Consider the following 18522-nt stretch of genomic DNA (forward strand, 5'->3'; position numbering starts at 1 on the left):
CAGGAGAAAAAGAGAACTAATGGAACTTCATGCAAATCAGAAAACTTGGTCTTAACCAGCTTAAATCTAGCTACATAACATCTTATTGTGGAGACTAGACTGGGAAAATCAAAGACAGACATGCTGAAGAAAGAAATAACCACAGGTTTGAATATTATTAATAGTCATATTGCCCAGGGACTGTGAGAAGAAAGCCCATCTCTGTGCACACACTCCTTTTATCCGTGCTCTGGTTCTTCCTGTGGATGTTGGATCTGTACAGATGGGACAGGAATCTGTAGCCAGACCAAGGATTTCAGCCATCAAAATCAGTTTTGGAGATGTAATTTTGCTTTTCCACGGGCTGGTTGGTGTTTGCCACTGCAGCACAGCGTGGGCAGGAGCTCAGCCCAGCCAGCCTGGCTCCTGATTGCCCAGCAGCAGCTCAGGCTGGCCCAGCAAGGCTGCGACAGCTCAGGGCTGAATTCCAGGCAGCACTAAAACCCCCTGCAAGGAAAGCAAAGGACATGGTAAGGAACTGTTCACCAGATTCTGTGAAATTCCATCAGATCTTCTGCCTGCTCACAACTGCCAGGAATGTATTTTCAGCAGAATTACTTTTACCTTTTAGGGGTATGTCCGTGATAACTTTATAAAAGTGTTATTCGGGGAGTACAGTCACACTTTGGGTATTTTTAATGATTATTCAAACTTCCTTAAAAAGCACTAAAGAGTAAATTCATTCAGTGGGAGAGTCAGCCCCCCTAAACCACAGCGTTGGCTTTCAGAGCAGGTCCCTGGACGCTGCTTCCCCAGCACTAAGGACAGTGCCACCTTCAGAATGGCATCAGCTCTGCTTCCTCCTTCATCTCATCTCTGTTAATAAGATTTGCAATGAATTCTTGTGCTGGGAGATGTAGAAGGAATCTCTGGAAGAGCGCAGTATGTGCAAGGCCGGTGTGTCACGGCCTGGCTGGGATCGGCCCTTCCACCGCGGCCTTGGCCCGAGCGGCCGCCCTGGGACCGGGGAGGGGCTCGGGGAGCAGGGGGGCCTCGGAGGGGTCCGTGCTGGGTGTGTGGGTGTCTGTGTGTCTGTCTGTGTGGGTGTCTGGGTGTCTGTGTGTCTGTGTGTGTGGGTGTCTGTGTCTGTGTGTGTGGGTGTGTGTGTGTCTGTCTGTGTGGGTGTCTCTGTGCCTGTGTGTCTGTCTGTTTGTGTGGATGCCAGTCTGTGTGGGTATCTGTGTGGGTGTCTGTGTGTCTGCCAGCCCGCACGGCTCCCATGGCACCGGAGCTCCAGTGGCTCCGTGCGTGTCCCTGACGCCTTTCCCGCCTCGGGCAGATTCCCGGGGCTCCCGGCGCTGGAATTCTGACAGGCACTGCCATCTGCCGGCACCGCGGCCATCCCTCCAAACCGGCCCCAAAACCGCCACACAAGCGGGGTTACACCAGGGGTTACACGGGGCCCTGGATTTTCACAGCCCGCCCAGGCCCTGAGGCTGCAGAAATCCCAGTTTCTCCAATATCCTCCATGGATTCTCCAGCTGCAGAGGCTTGGAGGCTCCTCCCGTAAGGACGTTTGTCCATGGCACGTGGATGGTTGGGACGCTTGCCCACCCCTCTGCCGGGTGTCAGAGCAGAATTCCTGACCCCAGACTCACCCAGCTCACGCTGGAAGTGCCTTTCTGTGCCTGCTGCACCCAACCAAGCACAGCCCAGGCCACGCCAGGCAGGCTCTGGAGAGGCACTGCTTCCATCAGCACCAAAGGCCTTTCAGGGGCTTTTCTTTGATCACCAGGCAGGATCGCCTTCCCCTGATCCATGTGAGTCCCTGCTTTTGCTTCCTTATCCTACACTGCAAACTCTGCTGTGTTTCACGTATTATTTCAACAGACATCTCCCAATTTGTCCTGATTAAAGACCAGCCAGACCTAGGAGCAGTTTTTCAGCTGCAAACCAACATTGGTGACATCACTGTGCCCCTGCTGAGGTGGTGAAAAAGTTTTCAATGGCCTCGCAGGTTTGAAATATGTTCCAGAGCTGCAGGGATCAGCAGGCTGCAGAAGGGCTGATTTAACACCAAATGGCAGCACAGTTTGGATATTTTTGGGCTGGGATGGAAACATGGAAATGCAGAGGGATTGGTTTTCTGTTCAGGATGGGATTCACCTCAGGCAGTGGCATTCAGGATGCACTGCTCTGAGTCTGAGCAGCTGTGCTCTTTCCTTTCCAGCTGATGCAGAGAGACAGGTAGAAGCAGGAGGCAGCCAAATTAAACCTTGTGCTGGAATGGGATGAAGGATCCAATTCCAGGAGTACAGAGGTACAGATTTCACATCAGTGCAACATCTTGATTTTCCTGGGGGTGCTCATAAGCTCTAACAGCTGTACTGTTCAAAGGACATCCAGAGCTATTTACAGGGGGGATTTATGGCAACTGTGGAATGCTCAGCTCCTGGAACTGCAAGCAGAACAACAAGAACAAGCTCTAATCTCATTTTGGTGTCACTAAATTGCTCTCTGAGGATCCTACCTATATCAAAAGCTTGCCTAAAATGACCCGGTTGGATTTTTGCAGGTTCCTGTAGAACACAGCAGGGCAGCCCCACGGCCCCTGCATTTCCCTGAGGTTTCACGGGCTATAAATGAGCCATCCCCTCTGCTGAGGCCAGCCTGGCCCTGACACTCGTCACTCAAAGGGACAGTGAGCCCCGGTGACACGGGCACCTGCTCTGCAGTCAGGACAGGCTTTGGCTTGAGAGGAGAGGGAGCAGCGGTGCCTCCAGGGAGCGTTTTAATTTGTTGTGCAATTTGATCTCCGGAATGAGAGATGTCTCTTCCCGTTTGTCAGCCGCCCCACTAGAAGAAAACAGAGTTGTAAGAGGCAGTGCTGGAAACAGCTCCTAGGATTGCTCATCCACCTCCAGCCTCCCCTGGTACTCGCCTGAACGGGAGCTGAGGCTCTGAGAATCCTGACGTGACAGTCACCCACTCTGTCTCGACTTCCTTTTGTCTTTGGGGCTTATCCAGCCCCCGAAATCCAAAGGAAACTCGGGAAGCAGGCGAGGGGAAGTTTCCCGAGCCAGCTCCCCCGCTCGGCTGTGGAGGAGTGGGGCCGGACGTGCTTTGGTGTGATAATGAGGATCCCCGAGCCGGCGGGGACGCGCTCCTGCCCCGGCTCCCGGGCTGGGGCCGCGCTGATCCCAGCCCAGCCTCGGATCCTTTATCGAGAGTGCCCGCCCGTGGGTGAGCCCTGCTCTGAGCCAGCGCCGTGCTAATTAACGCTAATTACGCTCTTGTTCTGCAGGTGCAGCAGCAGCACCTCAGGCTGAACTTCCCCGGTAGGTGCCAGGGCGAGGATCCCCGGGATGGGCACAGTGCGGAGCCGTGTGGCATCTCCTGTGTGCCACCTCTCTGCCCTGTGTGCCACCTCCCCTGTGTGCCACCTCCCCTGTGTGCCACCTCTCTGCCCTGTGTGCCACCTCCCATGTGTGCCACCTCCCCTGTGCGCTACCTCTCCTGTGCGCTACCTCTCCTGTGCGCCACCTCTCCTGTGTGCCACCTCTCTGCCCTGTGTGCCACCTCTCCTGTGTGCCACCTCTCCTGTGTGCCACCTCTCTGCCCTGTGTGCCACCTCTCTGCCCTGTGTGCCACCTCTCCTGTGTGCCACCTCCCCTGTGTGCCACCTCTCCTGTGCGCCACCTCCCATGTGTGCCACCTCTCCTGTGTGCCACCTCTCCTGTGCGCCACCTCTCCTGTGTGCCACCTCCCTGTGTGCCACCTCTCTGCCCTGTGTGCCACCTCTGCTGTGTGCCACCTCCCCTGTGTGCCACCTCTCCCGTGTGCCACCTGAACTGTGTGCCACCTCTCCCGTGTGCCACCTGAACTGTGTGCCACCTCCCTGTGTGCCACCTCTCTAGTGTGCCACCTCTCCAGTGTGCCACCTGCCCTGTGTGCCACCACCCCTGTGTGCTGCCACCTCTGCTGTGTGCCACCTCTGCTGTGTGCCACCTCTGCTGTGTGCCACCACCCCTGTGTGCCACATCCCCTGTGTGCCACCTCTCTCCCCTGTGTGCCACCTCTCCTCTCCCGTGTGCCACCTCCCCTGTGTGCCACCTCCCCTGTGTGCCACCTCCCCTGTATGCCACCTGCCCTGTGTGCCACCTCTGCTGTGTGCCACCTCTCTCCCCTGTGTGCCACCTCTCCTCTCCCATGTGCCACCTCCCCTGTGTGTGACCTCTCCTCCCGTGTGCCACCTCTCCCGTGTGCCACCTCCCTGTGTGCCACCTCTCCAGTGTGCCACCTCCCTGTGTGCCACCTCCCTGTGTGCCACCTCTCCTCTCCCGTGTGCCACTTCCCCTGTGTGGCACCTCCCCTGTGTGTAATCTCTCTCCCCTGTGTGCCACCTCTCTCCCCTGTGTGCCACCTCCTCTGTATGCCACCTCTCCTGTCTGCCACCTCTCCAGAGCCAGGCTCCTCCCTGCTCAGGAGCCACACGGGCACCAGTCAGACACTGATGGGGCAGACCCAGGGGACAGTTTCCCTGTTGGGCTCTCAGAGCTGGACAGGTTTGTGACAAAAGCCAACGCCTCGCTTCTTCCAGGTGGGGATCTCTTACATTCATTCCCTGCTGAAGCACAAAGCCTTCCCTTTGCAGAGGGGGGGATGGGATGGGATGGGATGGGATGGGATGGGATGGGATGGGATGGGATGGGTGGGTGGGTGGGTGGGTGCAGGGTGTAACAGGAAGGGACAGTCCGGTTCTCAAACCAGCCACTCATTAACCCCTTCATGAACACAGATCTCAGCTCTAGCTCGTGGCTCTCCCAGCACTGGCAAGACAGGGACTGGAGGTAGAGCCAGCAATTCCTTCATTTGCCTATGAGGAATCTTCCAGGGGATTTAATTGGCTCTGAAAGATCCCACAAAAGTCTCTGCATGAATGTCATACACTGAGTGTTGCCTTTGGGCACTGGAAACAGCTCAGCCAAAGCTGTGTGCTCCCTCTAGGCCTGGATTGTGTCCCTGTGAACCAGGGATCCCCTGGAGAGGGATCAGGGGAGCCAGGGATCCCCTGGAGAGGGATCAGGGGAGCCAGGGATCCTCTGGGGAGGAATCAGAGGAACCAGGGATCCTCTGGGGAGGGATCAGGGGAAAAAGAATCCTCTGGAGAGGGATCAGGGGAACCAGGGATTCCCTGGAGAGGGATCAGAGGAACCAGAGATCCCCTGGAGAGGGATCAGGGGAGCCAGGGATCCTCTGGAGAGGGATCAGGGGAAAAAAGAATCCCTTGGAGAAGGATCAGGAGAGCCAGGGATCCCCTGGAGAGGGATCAGAGGAACCAGGGATCCCCTGGAGAGGGATCAGGGTACCATAAGCAGCCTCTTCCAGCCCATCCTGTGGTCACTGAGCAGAAAGCACAATCCATGGAGCAAAGCAACAACGAGAGGCCCTGCAGCAGCAATTTGTGTAAATGCCATGTTTTGATACTATTTGCAATCCGTTCTCAGGAGATAAAAGCAGACTGGCCCTTGCAGCTGGTGTCACCCTCCCTTGCTCCCAGTCCAGTCTTGCCCAGGGATTCTTTAGGTGGGAGGGTCCCAAAGAAGCAAACAGTGAATTGCTGCTGCCCCAGCAGGGACATGGAGTGGCTGCTGCCACACCTGGCCCAGCTCCTGGCTGTGTTCCCTTTGCTCTGCATGAGCTGGAAATGCTCTACAGGGAAATTCTCCGCAGAGAATCACAATTCCATCACAATTCTATCACAATTCCAGCCTTGGGCTGGGCGCTGGATCTCCTCTGCAATTAAGTTTTATTCTTTGACAATAAATAGATCTTCAAGCTGATTTCTGAGGTGCACCCACACCTTCAGGGGAGCCTTACACAGTGAAACCAATCATTCCATTTGTCCCCAGAGTGTGAGTGGCCAGAGAGGAGCCTGCATGCACTGCTTGAATTCAGAGCCACCACTGCATCGCTGTTCATTAGAAAACCCCAGAAACACTTACGCAACTCGGATTTCCACAGAGTTTACTAAAATTAGCAAGGTTTTCAGCAGTTTTTCAGTCATTTGCGAGCTCGAGAGAACCATTTCTAGAATTTTATTTGCAGACCTTGCAGCAGCATTCAATATTTATAAGGAATTCCCTGTCTTGGTAGCAACGACTGACAGTTACAAAAAATAAGTACATTATAAAATGCATTAATATTTTAAGTCTGCCTGAGACTGCTGGAGGAAGATACTGCCAGCTTTTGCCTGACTGGCTGATATTTAGTTCACACAAGTAACTGACAAAAGCAGACATATCTAGGAGGGAAAAGAGAGGGTGTGTAAGAAACTGCAAGAGCTACAGTGAAAGATTTGTCTCTGTTTACACAATAAATCAGCAGCACAATGAGGAATAAAACCATTTTTTTCCCCCCCTGTTTTTGTTCCAGCCACTCATTCAGCGCTGTTATGCACTCAGATATTGCTTTTGGGTTCTAAATAAAACCCCTCCTGATCCTCCAAATAAAATGTTGAAGTTGTGCTGAATCCAGGTTTTCCCACAAAAATACGAATAACTCACGTTTAATGATGCAGCTGAGAGAAAAGATAAATCTTGATCTGGCTGGAATAAAGTGCTTTTTCCTGAGCCCTCCTGCATGCTGGGTGCAGGCAGTGCTGGCCACGAGCCAGGGCTGTTTACAGTGCCAGCGTGGCTGTCCCACACTCCTGAGCATCTGCACATTTTGTTCCTGGCATATTTGTGTCTGTGGAGCCAGCTGACCTTGAAACTCTCATCAGAGGGAGAAAAATAAAAAAAATATTAAAAAAAACAGCAGCCAGGAGCTACCATCCTCCATATATTCCAGTTATTATCAGAATATTTTTCCCCTGCTCAGTTTGCACAGAAATGACATTCAATAACAACGAAAATGTTCCCTCTGTCCCGAGAGAGGCATGTTCAGAGTGAAACCAGGAGAAATGAAAGGCCTCTCCAGCAATCCCCCAGCACGGCTTCATAAATATAAAACTGCAGCAGTGCCTGGCTCAAGCACCGAAGGCAAAATGTGCCAAAGCTCTGGGGTGCCCCTGCTCCTGCCTCCCCCAGTTCCTGGCTCTGGGAGGCTCCGTGTCCCTCACTGCTCCCACAGGGCAGAGGATGGAGGGCAGAGGATGGAGTCACCCCCTCTGCTGTGGGACCCAGCGCCCCCAGGCCTGTGGCTGTGACAGCAGGGCGTGGCAGCCCTGTCCATACCCCCTGTCCACACCCCCTGTCCATACATCCTGTCCACACCCCCTGTCCACACCCCCTGTCCACACCCCCTGTCCATACCCCCTCTCCACACCCCCTGTCCATACCCCCTGTCCACACCCCCTGCCCACACCCCCTGTCCACACCCCCTGTCCATACCCCCTGTCCATAACCCCTCTCCATACCCCCTGTCCATACCCCCTGCCCACACCCCCTGTCCACACCCCCTGTCCACTCCACCTCCTGCCCTCCAAAGGGGGGACACCCTTTGGAGCACCCTGGTGCTGCACTGTGGGATCTGAATTCCCTGGGAAAAGGAGGGATGCAGGCACTGCTGCCAGACCCTGCCCCTCCCCAGCTGGGACAGCAGCTCCTCCTGGACCCCCAGCTGCAGAATGGCTTTTCACAGACCCATGGAACAGCCTGGGACGGGAGGGACAACCAGGATCACCCAGTCCCACTCCTGTCCCTGCCCAGACCCCCAACAACCCCACCCTGTCCATCCCTGGCAGTGCTGCCCAAATCCTCCTGGAGCTCTGGCAGCCTCAGGGCTGTGCCCATTCCCTGGGCAGCCTGGGCAGTGCCAGCACCCTCTGGGGGAGCCTGGGCAGTGCCCAGCACTTTGGAGAACCCTTAATTGGCAGATCTTCCTCAAAGTGTTCCCAGTCCTCCCGAGGAGTGAACAGATGAGTTCTGCTGTGAGCTGTGTGAAAGCTGCTGCAGGTCAGCACCAGGGACCTTTCAGGGAGCCCTGGGAATGAGGTTGTGCTGCTGGGAGCCAAACTGGGTCCTCTGCAACCTCCACTCCTCCCTGCAGTTGTGCAGGATTCAGTGACACTGGAGGGTTCCCTCCTGTGCTGTCACTGAGCAGCAACACCTCTCTAAAATTGCAGAACTCTTGGATTCACCCCACAGGCCCTCAGTGGAACTTTCTTTTCTGCCTGGATCTGCCTGGGCCTTCTTCCTGTGCCACTCCACACACCAACTGCAAATTTTACTGCTGCTTAGTGCTAAAATTGTACAAGAAAAGATGCTTCACCCAGATGGATGAAATTTACTTTACTTTCTGGTTAGTCATGAATTTCATCCTCTGTTTGATGTATCTCAGCCCAAGATGAAGGAGATCAGTGTAATCTCAGCTTTATAAAACCTTCTCAGCATGGAGCACAACCACAGCCATAACTCAGCCAACTGCAGGGTCCCTCTGCTCCGTGCAGAACAGACAGAGGAATTATGGACTGGATTTCCCAGGACCTACCAGTGGAAATGAGGCATAACACCAGAATTGTAGGCATGTCAAAAAGCATAAAAATAAGCTTTCCCAGGAAATATGATGCCATATGACCCTGGTCTTTGTTGTGGTGAGCTCCTGGCAGTTCCCCAGGCGCTGCCATGGCAGAATGATTCCGAGCAGGAGCCTGGGCTGTGTCAGCTCAGCACGGAAATTGCCTGGGGCTGTGGTGTTTCCACTCTGACAAGAGCTCTGCAACTCGTGCATTCTGCACTGTCCCATTAGTGGAGGATTGATTCATCTGTGCTGATAGCCTGCACACACCTTGTCACCCAGCAAAGTCCCTGAGGTGCCAGAAAGGCTCTGATTGTTGCTTTGGGTGATTTATCCAAGATTTATGCAGCACTCGGAGCCAAGGCCAAGAAAATTCCCTGCTGTGCCTGGACCAGATGCTGCTCTCATCTGAGCTGTGTTAAATCTGAGCTAAAACTGCTGAAGCCAACAGACAGGGAGTGCTTCCACCAGCCTTGTTTTGGCTCCCATGTGTGGCCACCCCATCCCCATCCCCAAAACATCAGCAGGACAACCACACCTGCATGGAAAGCTCAGCCTCTCTGAGTGCACCATTTGCTGTGCAAAAGGCTTTTGACAAAAGGTTGAGTGTTTTTTTTTAATTGATTGCACCAGACCTATTTTGAGGAGCAGGATGGATCTTTGTAGGGCTCAGGCAGGTATGGCATGAGAATGCTGAAACATTTCTTGCCCAAAGCTTCACCTTCACCCCTGTCCTCCACCTTTATTTCATGTTTTCCAGAGGTTTTCCCACCACAAGCAGCCAGTGTTGCCTCCAGCAGTCCCTGCACAGCCCAGCAGAGGGGAGTGGGCCACCACACTGGTTTTTCCTCTCCTGCCCAGTCCTGGGGCAAGGCCACATATCTCTAGGATGTTATTTATCCACACACCCTATTTGCAAAGAAAGATTAAATTTTTTTGTTGTTGTTGTTAAGCATAATTTTTCTAGTGGAAGTTGCTCCTGGTCATGGCAGGAGTTGGAACCAGATGATCTTTAAGGTTCCCTTCCAACCTAAACCATTCTATGATTCTAAGCATGAAGCAGAAGCTTTACTGAACCGAGGTCTCTGTCCATAATTTGATGGCACAGACACACTGATTTTAAGTTCTTTACCCATATATGAGGCCTAGGTAAGAGTTCACAGTTTTAGAAAGCATGGTGCAGGACAAACACAGATGTTTTGGACATCTGCAGAAAAGGTTGTGCAGTCAAGTGTGAGTCATGGAGACCTCCCAAAAACCTTGGTGCAGGAGCTGGAGGTGCCTGCCTGGGCATAAATCAAGTTCCTCTTCCAAAAGAGTCTCTGTGGAATAAAATCTTTGTAAAGTGGAATCTTTGGCACAAGGAGACCTCAGGGTATGGACACATGTAAGAGGAAGGGCAGAGGAGTGTCTCATCTACCCAGCTTGGTAGGCTTTTTCAGGCTGAGAGAGATAAGGAGCCAACCTGCCTCAGAGCTGGCTGAATTGCTGCTGCCCATTGCAGCAGGAGGGCTCTGGAGCAGCTGTCTCTGGAGGGAGCTGTGTGCCCCAGAGCAGCCTGGCCAGGAGGAGCCTGGCAGAGCAACCTGGCCAAGCTGAGCCAGGGGAGCCACCCAGAGCAACCTGGCCAACCTGAGCCAGGGAGAGCCACTCTGGCACTGCCCCCTGGTCTCTCCAGCCCCTGCAGTGCTGGGCACACGGGGCAGGGTGAGCTGGCACCTGAGGCTGCTCTCTCACCCTGGGTGGCAGCAGCTCCCTCCCTGCTGGCACAGCCCTGCCTGGCTGGGCTCACTCTGCACATCAGCCATCCTTCATCCCTCAGGTGCTGACCTTCCAAGCAAGGCCTGGTTTGTGCTCCATTCTCTGGGAAATATGCAAAGGGAGCCCTGAGGCACCTGCAGGCCTCAGATTTCAAAGGGAGCCCTGAGGCATCTGCAGGCCCCAGCTGAGGGAAAACCCCGCTGGAGGCTTTTTCCTTCTGATAGCAGCAACCACACACAAAAGGAATGGCAACCTCAGTGGGAGCAGTGTGGGGCTGCCAGCCCCCTGTGCTGCCCTGAGGAGCAAGGACAAAGCTGCCCCCAGCTCCTGAGGGAGGCAGGCAGGGATCCAGGGGCTCCAGCTCCCCCTGGCACTGCCTTCATGGAGCACAAACCCCTGCTCAGCACTACAGGCTTGGCTCCTGAGCCCAGCTCTTCCCATGGAGGCTTGGCCTAAATCTCACAATGCCAGGCCCCACATGAGCTACCCTCAGACAGCAGCCAAAGAGAGCCCTTCCAGGGAAAGAGCAGAACAAAGAGCAGAGCACATGTGGAGGGGATGGGCTGGATTCCTCACTAGCCTGTCGTGTGTCTCTGCAGCCTGTAGGACCTCAGTGCTCTCGGGAGATGACTGAATAAACAATCATTGCACACAACTCACTCATTTCCTCACTCTCCTATCACCGTGGGCTCCATCCCAGCCATTATCTGCTGAGGGAATTCAGCAGGGCTGTAATTCCTTCACACAATGTGCTCTCACTTTCTGCCTGGCTCCCAGGGGAGATCAGTGGGTCAGGATATCAAACCAGGCTTTGTGCCTTTGCCTGTCTCTGCCTTGGTTATCCTTTGGGAAAAGCAGAATGGTGACTGCTTCCTGCCTTTCTCTGCCTCACCTGCATTCCCAGAGAGAGGGTGGGTTTCATTTATTAGTGCTGATAATTAATAAATGATGCTGTCTTTGAGCCCTTGGGGATTTGCAGATGACTCAGCATGAAGCACCACAGAATGTTCTACCTTGCACAGGGATTGTGCTGTGCTGTTTCTTTTCACAGCACCTACTGATGCTGTCCAAAGGGAGAGCAGCAGTAATAATCAAACCCAAGGAAAACCTTATTGCCAGCTGGAGGCTCTGTACAAATCACAAATGGGACAGAGCTGCTGTGGAACTGCCTTGAGCTGTTGTATTTTCCAGCATCAGTCTCATTACATGGTTATGACAGTGGGAAGATGCCAGCAGCTCACATCCCAGGCAGCAGACACAGAACTTAATGTTACAACTCACTTTATAAGTTTTTTTGACCAATCACACAAAGCAAAAGCACATTGACAGTAGTTCTGTGTAATCACTATAAGTACACGTACCTTTGGTTAAAACAATGCTTGCTTATTTCAAATACAATACCTGCTTGTAAGCCTTAAAACACAATGCACAGAGCTCCATTATTAAGCTTAAAACTTCCTGATATCTCACTAGATAAACTTTTCTGTAGCTTAGAGATTTATTCTAGACAAGTGTTAATACACAGACCATTGTTCTGTTTGTCCTTGTGTTTCTACTTTTAAAATAATTTTTCTGATGACCCCTCATGGCTGCTGCTTAGCTCCAATCACAGTTCTGCTGTCTCTGAGACCTGCCTTTTGCAGCTTTCCCAAAACCCTCTGATTTTGTGGATTCCCACAAAACCTGAGCCTGAAGTGTGTGAAGTGCAGGCAGCCTGCTTGGGGAACAGCTGGAATGAATTCCTGAGGCTGGAAGGGAGGGAAGGCTAAAATGGTCAGATGGACATTGAGCCAAAGGGTGACCTTAGAGCACATCCCAAAGGGGACAATGACCACCACCAGCAGGTCCTGCTGCAGAGGAGAGCAGAGGCATGACAATATGTGGGAGCTGCTGGGGAGCAGCAGGATCAACCCATGGCATTGTCAAGGGGCTTTGGGAGCAGCAGCACGAGGAGTGGCCGCTGCTGGGCAGAGTGAGGCAGGGCTGGAGCTACACAGAACTCTTCCTTTCTTCATCTGGGAAGTACCAGGGCTGGAAAAACTGAGGCTCAGACAGCAGATTTAGCACAAGTCCATATCTGGTTCTTCAGAACCCATTCTCCAGACCTAGAGGTGCCATTCTATTCCCAACTGAATTTTGCTGGTGATGTTGAACACAGCCCTGAGAAGACAACTGAAGTAAGCCAAATATACCCATATGTGCTATTTCCTGTTTGGATATTCTAGCTGTGGCAGACAGTCCCCATGCCTGGCTGAGCCACCCTGCCCCTTATCCAGCTCCAGGCTGGCTCAGGCAAGCGGGATGACACATGCTCCAGAGGGAAACCTGTGTGGAGACACCTCTGTGCTCCCAGCAAAGCTGGATCTGACAACCTGAACGCTCTCTAGGGTTGGTGTGGGGACAGCACCTCACAAATGGCAATTCAGGAACATGTCAGGCCCTTGAGAACAACTTAAACTTCCCCAAATGCCCTTTTTAGAGCTTCCAGAAGTGTGTTTATTTGGTAACCAATGTGAGAGGAAACATGCAGAGGATGAAATGAAGTGTGAGCTCATTTTAAGGCTTCAGAGTATTTGATCAATTGCTGCTCAGAAAAACCTTGGTAGGTTGTGTGTACCTGGGACATCTGTGCTCCTTCTTCTACCCAATTAATTAACTTTGTCAGTGAGTTGCAGCTACTAATTAACACTTTTATTGCCATCATGTGCACCAGAAAGTGTGAGAGCTTGAGAGCTCCAATGTCCCTCAGAAACCTGACGGTACCAGACAAACCCAGCTGAAAATATGGAAACAAAACTTCAGCAGGGGTTATCTGCTGGCCAGTTCTTCATGGCTTCCAACACTTTCCTACACAGAGGGTGTCAAACTTCTGCTTTTCAAGCTCCAAGCAGAAGGAGAGATTTCAGATACCTCTGAGTCAGGTGCCAGTGCCACTGTTCAGAGCACTCACTCATTTTTTCCACTGATTCCTTTGCTTAGGAGTGCAGGGAAGGTGACAAAGACAGGGCTGCCAGTGCAGGAACAAGGCTCTTTATCAGTACAAGCCTTATCTTATCTTCTGTAGGCTCAGCTTAACTCTCTGAAAGAAGGATTCAGTGACTAGAAAAGGGAAGTGACCCTGCTGTTTGTGCAAGAGGGATTGCACACCCTCCATGTGAAGTGCCATGAGCCCCTGATCCCAATCCCTGCTCTGATCCCATTCTCTGCTCCCATCCCACTCCCTGCTCCGATCCCTGCTCTGATCCCAATCCCTGCTCTGATCCCACTCCCTGCTCTGATCCCTGCTCTGATCCCATTCTCTGCTCTGATCCCAATCCCTGCTCTGATCCCTGCTCTGATCCCAATCCCTGCTCTGATCCCACTCCCTGCTCTGATCCCTGCTCTGATCCCTCTCCCTCTTCTGATCCCTGCTCTGATCCCATTCTCTGCTCTGATCCCTGCCTGCTCCCATCCCTGCTCTGATCCCACTCCCTGCTCTGATCCCTGCCCTGACCCCTGCCCTGATCCTTGCCCTGATCCTTGCTCTGATCCCACTCCCTGCTCTGTGCCCCATCCCTGGAAGGGTTTGGATGGATTCCCTGATGGATTCCCTGATGGATTCCCTGATGCATTCCCTGATGGATTCCCTGAATCCCCAGCCTGTGCTGGGCTGCAGCTGAGCCCAGCAGGATGGAGAGAGGAGCCTCTGGGCAGTGCCCCCTGCCCTACACTTGCAGGGAAGGAAGGACTTTCCTGGCGCTCCCTGCTCTGCCCAGCAGCCAAGTTTACAAGTAAATAGAGGTAAGGAGCTTTGCTGCAGGATAATTCCGTCCATCAGCAGAGTTCCATAAGCCTGTCTTTCCCCACGTGGCACTGCCAGCAGAGGTGCTGTCCCCTGAGGCCTTGCCAGGGACCCAGGGGCATTCCAGAACCCATGGCTTTAGGAATTTTTTATGGCAGCTGAGCTGCTCCAGTGTAACAACTCAAAGAGAATGCTAAATTCTTGTCATCAGTTCTCTGAAAATGATAGAAAAATGAAGTGTGTGAACGTGTCAGAAAGACACAAAACAATTTGGTTTGTTCAGCCTGGAGAGGAGGAGGCTGAGGGGAGACCGCAGGGTGATTTCAGAATCCTCAGGAGGGGCAGTGTAGGGATGGGTTTGGACAACATTCCAGGCACAGAGAGGGATTGTTGGGCTGTCCTGTGCAGGGCCTGGAGCTGGGCTGGATGATCCCTGTGGGTCCCTCCCAGCTCAGGATATTCCATGATCCCATGATAGCTCACCAGGGCATCTCTCAGGCTGTCCAGTCTGAGGAGGGATCTCCCCTCTCTGGGCCCATCCTCAGTGCTCTGTAAAGGAGAGAGCAGAGAACACAAGGGCCTTACTGCAGTGTCTGACCTCCAGGAGTCCAGTCCTACTGGTCTCTGCCTTTCTGGGGTCCTACATTCACTGCCAGCATTTAAACAGCCTGTGCATTTAGATTTTGTCATTAGACTCAGCAGAGGAGGACAAGGCTCCAACAAGCTGCTGCTCAGAATGTGTGAGGCTGAAGTGATTACAAACCCTTTGCTTTCATTACTAGCAAGGCTTGAAGGTGCTGGGAGGGATGAGGGGTATAATTTACTCCATCTGTAAGGCTGTTCTTCCATTGCAGGCACTCAGAGATTTACACTCTCTGCCTGCCTGCCTGCCTGCGTGCTCAGATTATTTAGGGAAGGCTGGCGGGGAAGCCAAGAGGAGCCAAAGCCCCACTCTCACATTTCCCTGGGCTGTGACTGTGCTTATTCCCAGGGATGGAGCTCTGGGAGTGACTCAGAGGCACTCAGACAGCAGAGTGAGGGCTCAGCCCCCTGTTCCTGCTGCTCCAGCACGGCTGGAACCCGCTCAGAGTGTGTCTGATCCTGGGAAGGATGGATCACTTCTACCGGGAAGGATGGATCAGCTCTCCAGGAAGGATGGATCATCTCTCCTGGGAAGGATGGATCCCCTCTCCAGGAAGGAAGGATCACCTCTCCTGGGAAGGATGGATCCCCTCTCCAGGAAGGATGGATCATCTCCCCTCTCTAAGAAGGAAGGATGGATCAGCTCTCCAGGAAGGATGGATCCTCTCTCCAGGAAGGAAGGATCACCTTTCCAGGATGGATGGATCACCTTTCCAGGATGGATGGATCACCTTTCCAGGATGGATGTATCCCCTCTCCAGGAAGGATGGATCACCTCATCCCCAGAAGGAAGGATCACCTCTCCAGGAGGGATGGATCCCCTCTCCAGGAGGGATGGATCATCTCCCCTGGGAAGAAAGGATCAGCTCTCCAGGAAGGAAGGATCCCCTCTCCAGGAAGGAAGGATCATTTCCCCAGGGAAGGATGGATCATCTCTCCAGGAAGGAAGGATCACCTTTCCAGGATGGATGTATCCCCTCTCCAGGAAGGATGGATCCCCTCTCCAGGAGGGATGGATCATCTCCCCTCTCCAGGAAGGATGGATCCCCTCCCCTGGGAAGGAAGGATCATCTCCCTTGGGAAGGATGGATCCCCTCTCCTGGAATGAAGGATCCCCTCTCCCAGCAATGAAGGATCCCCTCTCCAGGAAGGATGAATCCCCTCTCCAAGAAGGAAGGATCATCTCCCCTGGGACTGCACTGCAGGTCCATCCCTCCCGTGCCCAGCACACAGTAAATAGGGACTGGGAGGCTGCCAGGATTCCTGCACCGAGGTTAATGAATAAACAACGCCTGCAGGACTCACTCGCCTCCTATTTTTAACGTCTGTATCTTTGATTGCATCTTCGAGAGGCCTCTCCATAAATAACCATTCCAAGAGATAAAAGCATTGGATGTTCCCTTTGACAGAACAGAGATTACCAGCATTTAGACAGAAAAACTGCTGGTAGGCAAGCAGGCTCTTGCTTTTTATAGAAAACGTTGCCTTTATCGTGGCAAACAGAATGCTGAAAGACAAGAAAATGCAAATATAGCAAGGGACATTCTGGAAATGGGAGCTCAGTCATGCCTTGTTTTCCCCATTTTTTTTGGTGGGAGGTGCTCTCATCACACACATTTCCAGGAAAACAATGAAGGAAGCTCAGAAAAGTGGGCAGTGTTGGAAATTAGGAGAGCTGCCAGCACACCAAGGTTGCTGCTGAAAATGGGATTTAATTGCTTGGTTATGGATGCAATTTTGGGAATATTACCCAAGGTGAATAAATAAACAGTTTCATAAATAGAACCCCTTGGATTTCCAAGAGTGCCTTTGGTGGTTTGGAATGTCCAACATGAGAGACAAGGAGGAGAAATCCTTCTGCACTTTGTGGGAATCCCTGCCATCCAAGGGGGCTCCAAGCACCTTGGAGTCATTTGTCACTTGTGAAAATCTAGGTCATTTACTCCCCTCCTCCTGCTCTGCTTTTTTTCATGCTAAATATAGAATGTATTTTCTGGCTTCAGACTGAATAAAGTTGTTAATTACACTCTTTCCTAAAAACCTGCAATTGAAATTCACTTGGGGAGTCTCTGAAAGCTGGGAAAGGCTATTCTATTTTATAATATTCTTTTGACATGTCTTAGAGGAAAAAGGAAGAAAGCTCATTTGCTTTTAATTTCTCTGTTTTGAGGATAATATTTAACAGAAGTAAATCCCTTTAAGGGCTCAGCTATGCTCTTTGAAGCTAGAGGGAAAAATCCCATTGAGTTTCAGTGCAGGAGAACCAGCCAGATGCTTTGGAAAATTATGTTAAACAATCTGCAGTGTGTTAAGTGATGCTAGAAAATTAATTTGTGCCATCATGAACTGCCAATAGGTGAAAAAGATGGGAATCCTCAGTGTAGTAGGTAGGGTATAAAAATAACCAGGTTCTTTCAGGGTGTACCTCATCAATCATCTCCTGGTAAAGGGTCTGGAGCAATTCCATCCTGAGCTCCTGGTGCTGTAAAAGCCCAAAGGTGCTGGTGTGACCCACCTGCCTGCCAGGAGCTGGAACAGAGGGACTGACATGCTCTGCAGATGAAAAGGGCTGCCTGAGAGAGACCAAATTGTTATTAATGATGGAGCTATTAGAACAAGGGGTGTCTAATAGCAGAGTTAATTCCTTGTTCCTGTGCTTTTATCCTTGCAGTGCTGCGGGGCCATCACTGCCTCCCTGAGCCACAGAGCTCCTCTGTTCACTCTGAGCACACCTGGCTCTGCCCAGCTGTTACAGAACTTGTTTTGAACATCCAAACCTGTTCCCAAGTTCCTCAGGCCTTGGAGGATCCCATCTGCAGCTGTCCCTGCTGGTGGCCAGAGGCACTGGGCACTTGTTGCTCTATCCCCAAGGGGAGAGCAGCTTCCAGGCTGGGGTTGTTGAGGGAAGAACTCCTTCATTTACAGCAGGGGTACAGCCTGCCCCAGCCATCCTCTGCTCATGGAAAGGGATGGGCATCTCCACAAGGCAGTGCAGCCTTGGACTGAGAGGGAGGAGAGGAGATGCCTCCTGGGCACGAGGGAGCCCGAACTGCTTTACCAGACACTTCATGTCTGCAGGTGGGTGGGATCATCCCAGGCCTTGGTCACCTGGTCCTTCAGGATGCAGAGGATTGAGAACTACAAAAGATGGACATTTCTCTAAGCTCCAAGGTGACAGCAGTGCAGAGAGAGAGGCAACAGCCTCAGTAAGGTCACTGCTGCTGCCCCACAGCAGTGGGGTCACTCCTGAGGAGTGAAGAGCAGTGGGGTCACTCCTGCAGAGCCCAGTGAGGTCACTCCTGCAGCGCCAGTGGGTCAATCCTGCTGCCTCAGTGGGGTCACTGCTGCAGCCCCACAGCAGTGGGGTCACTCCTGAGGAGTGAACAGCAGTGGGGTCACTCCTGCAGCCCCATTGAAGTCACTCCTGCAGCCCTCCCTCTGCAAAGGGCCCAGATGGACTCAGGGGTTCAGCTCAGATATGAGGGAGGTTTAGACCAGGAGTTTGGGCAAGGACACAGCCAGCTCCCAGAGCACAGCCCCATTAAACCAGGCTGCAGAGGGTTCTGCAGCATAGAGGGGGCATCAAGAGGCACCTGGTTCTTGCCAAACCATCTCCCCATGCAATTCAAAGCCTGGAGCTCACACCTGGCCAAGGCCCCCGTGCTGTGCCTGTGCTGCTGGGCTGGGACACGAGGCTGGGGCGTTGGGCAGCAGCAGCAGGAGCTCAGCTCCCCAGGTGAGGCCGCATTACTGTTTAACTCTGGCAGCCCAGCTCCTCAGTGCCTCCCCATCCCTCCTGCAGCCCATTCCCCTGCCTTCCACATGCCCCGTGCAGATGA

Source organism: Ammospiza caudacuta, chromosome 23 (assembly GCF_027887145.1).
Source record: "Ammospiza caudacuta isolate bAmmCau1 chromosome 23, bAmmCau1.pri, whole genome shotgun sequence".
Lineage (NCBI taxonomy): Eukaryota > Metazoa > Chordata > Aves > Passeriformes > Passerellidae > Ammospiza > Ammospiza caudacuta.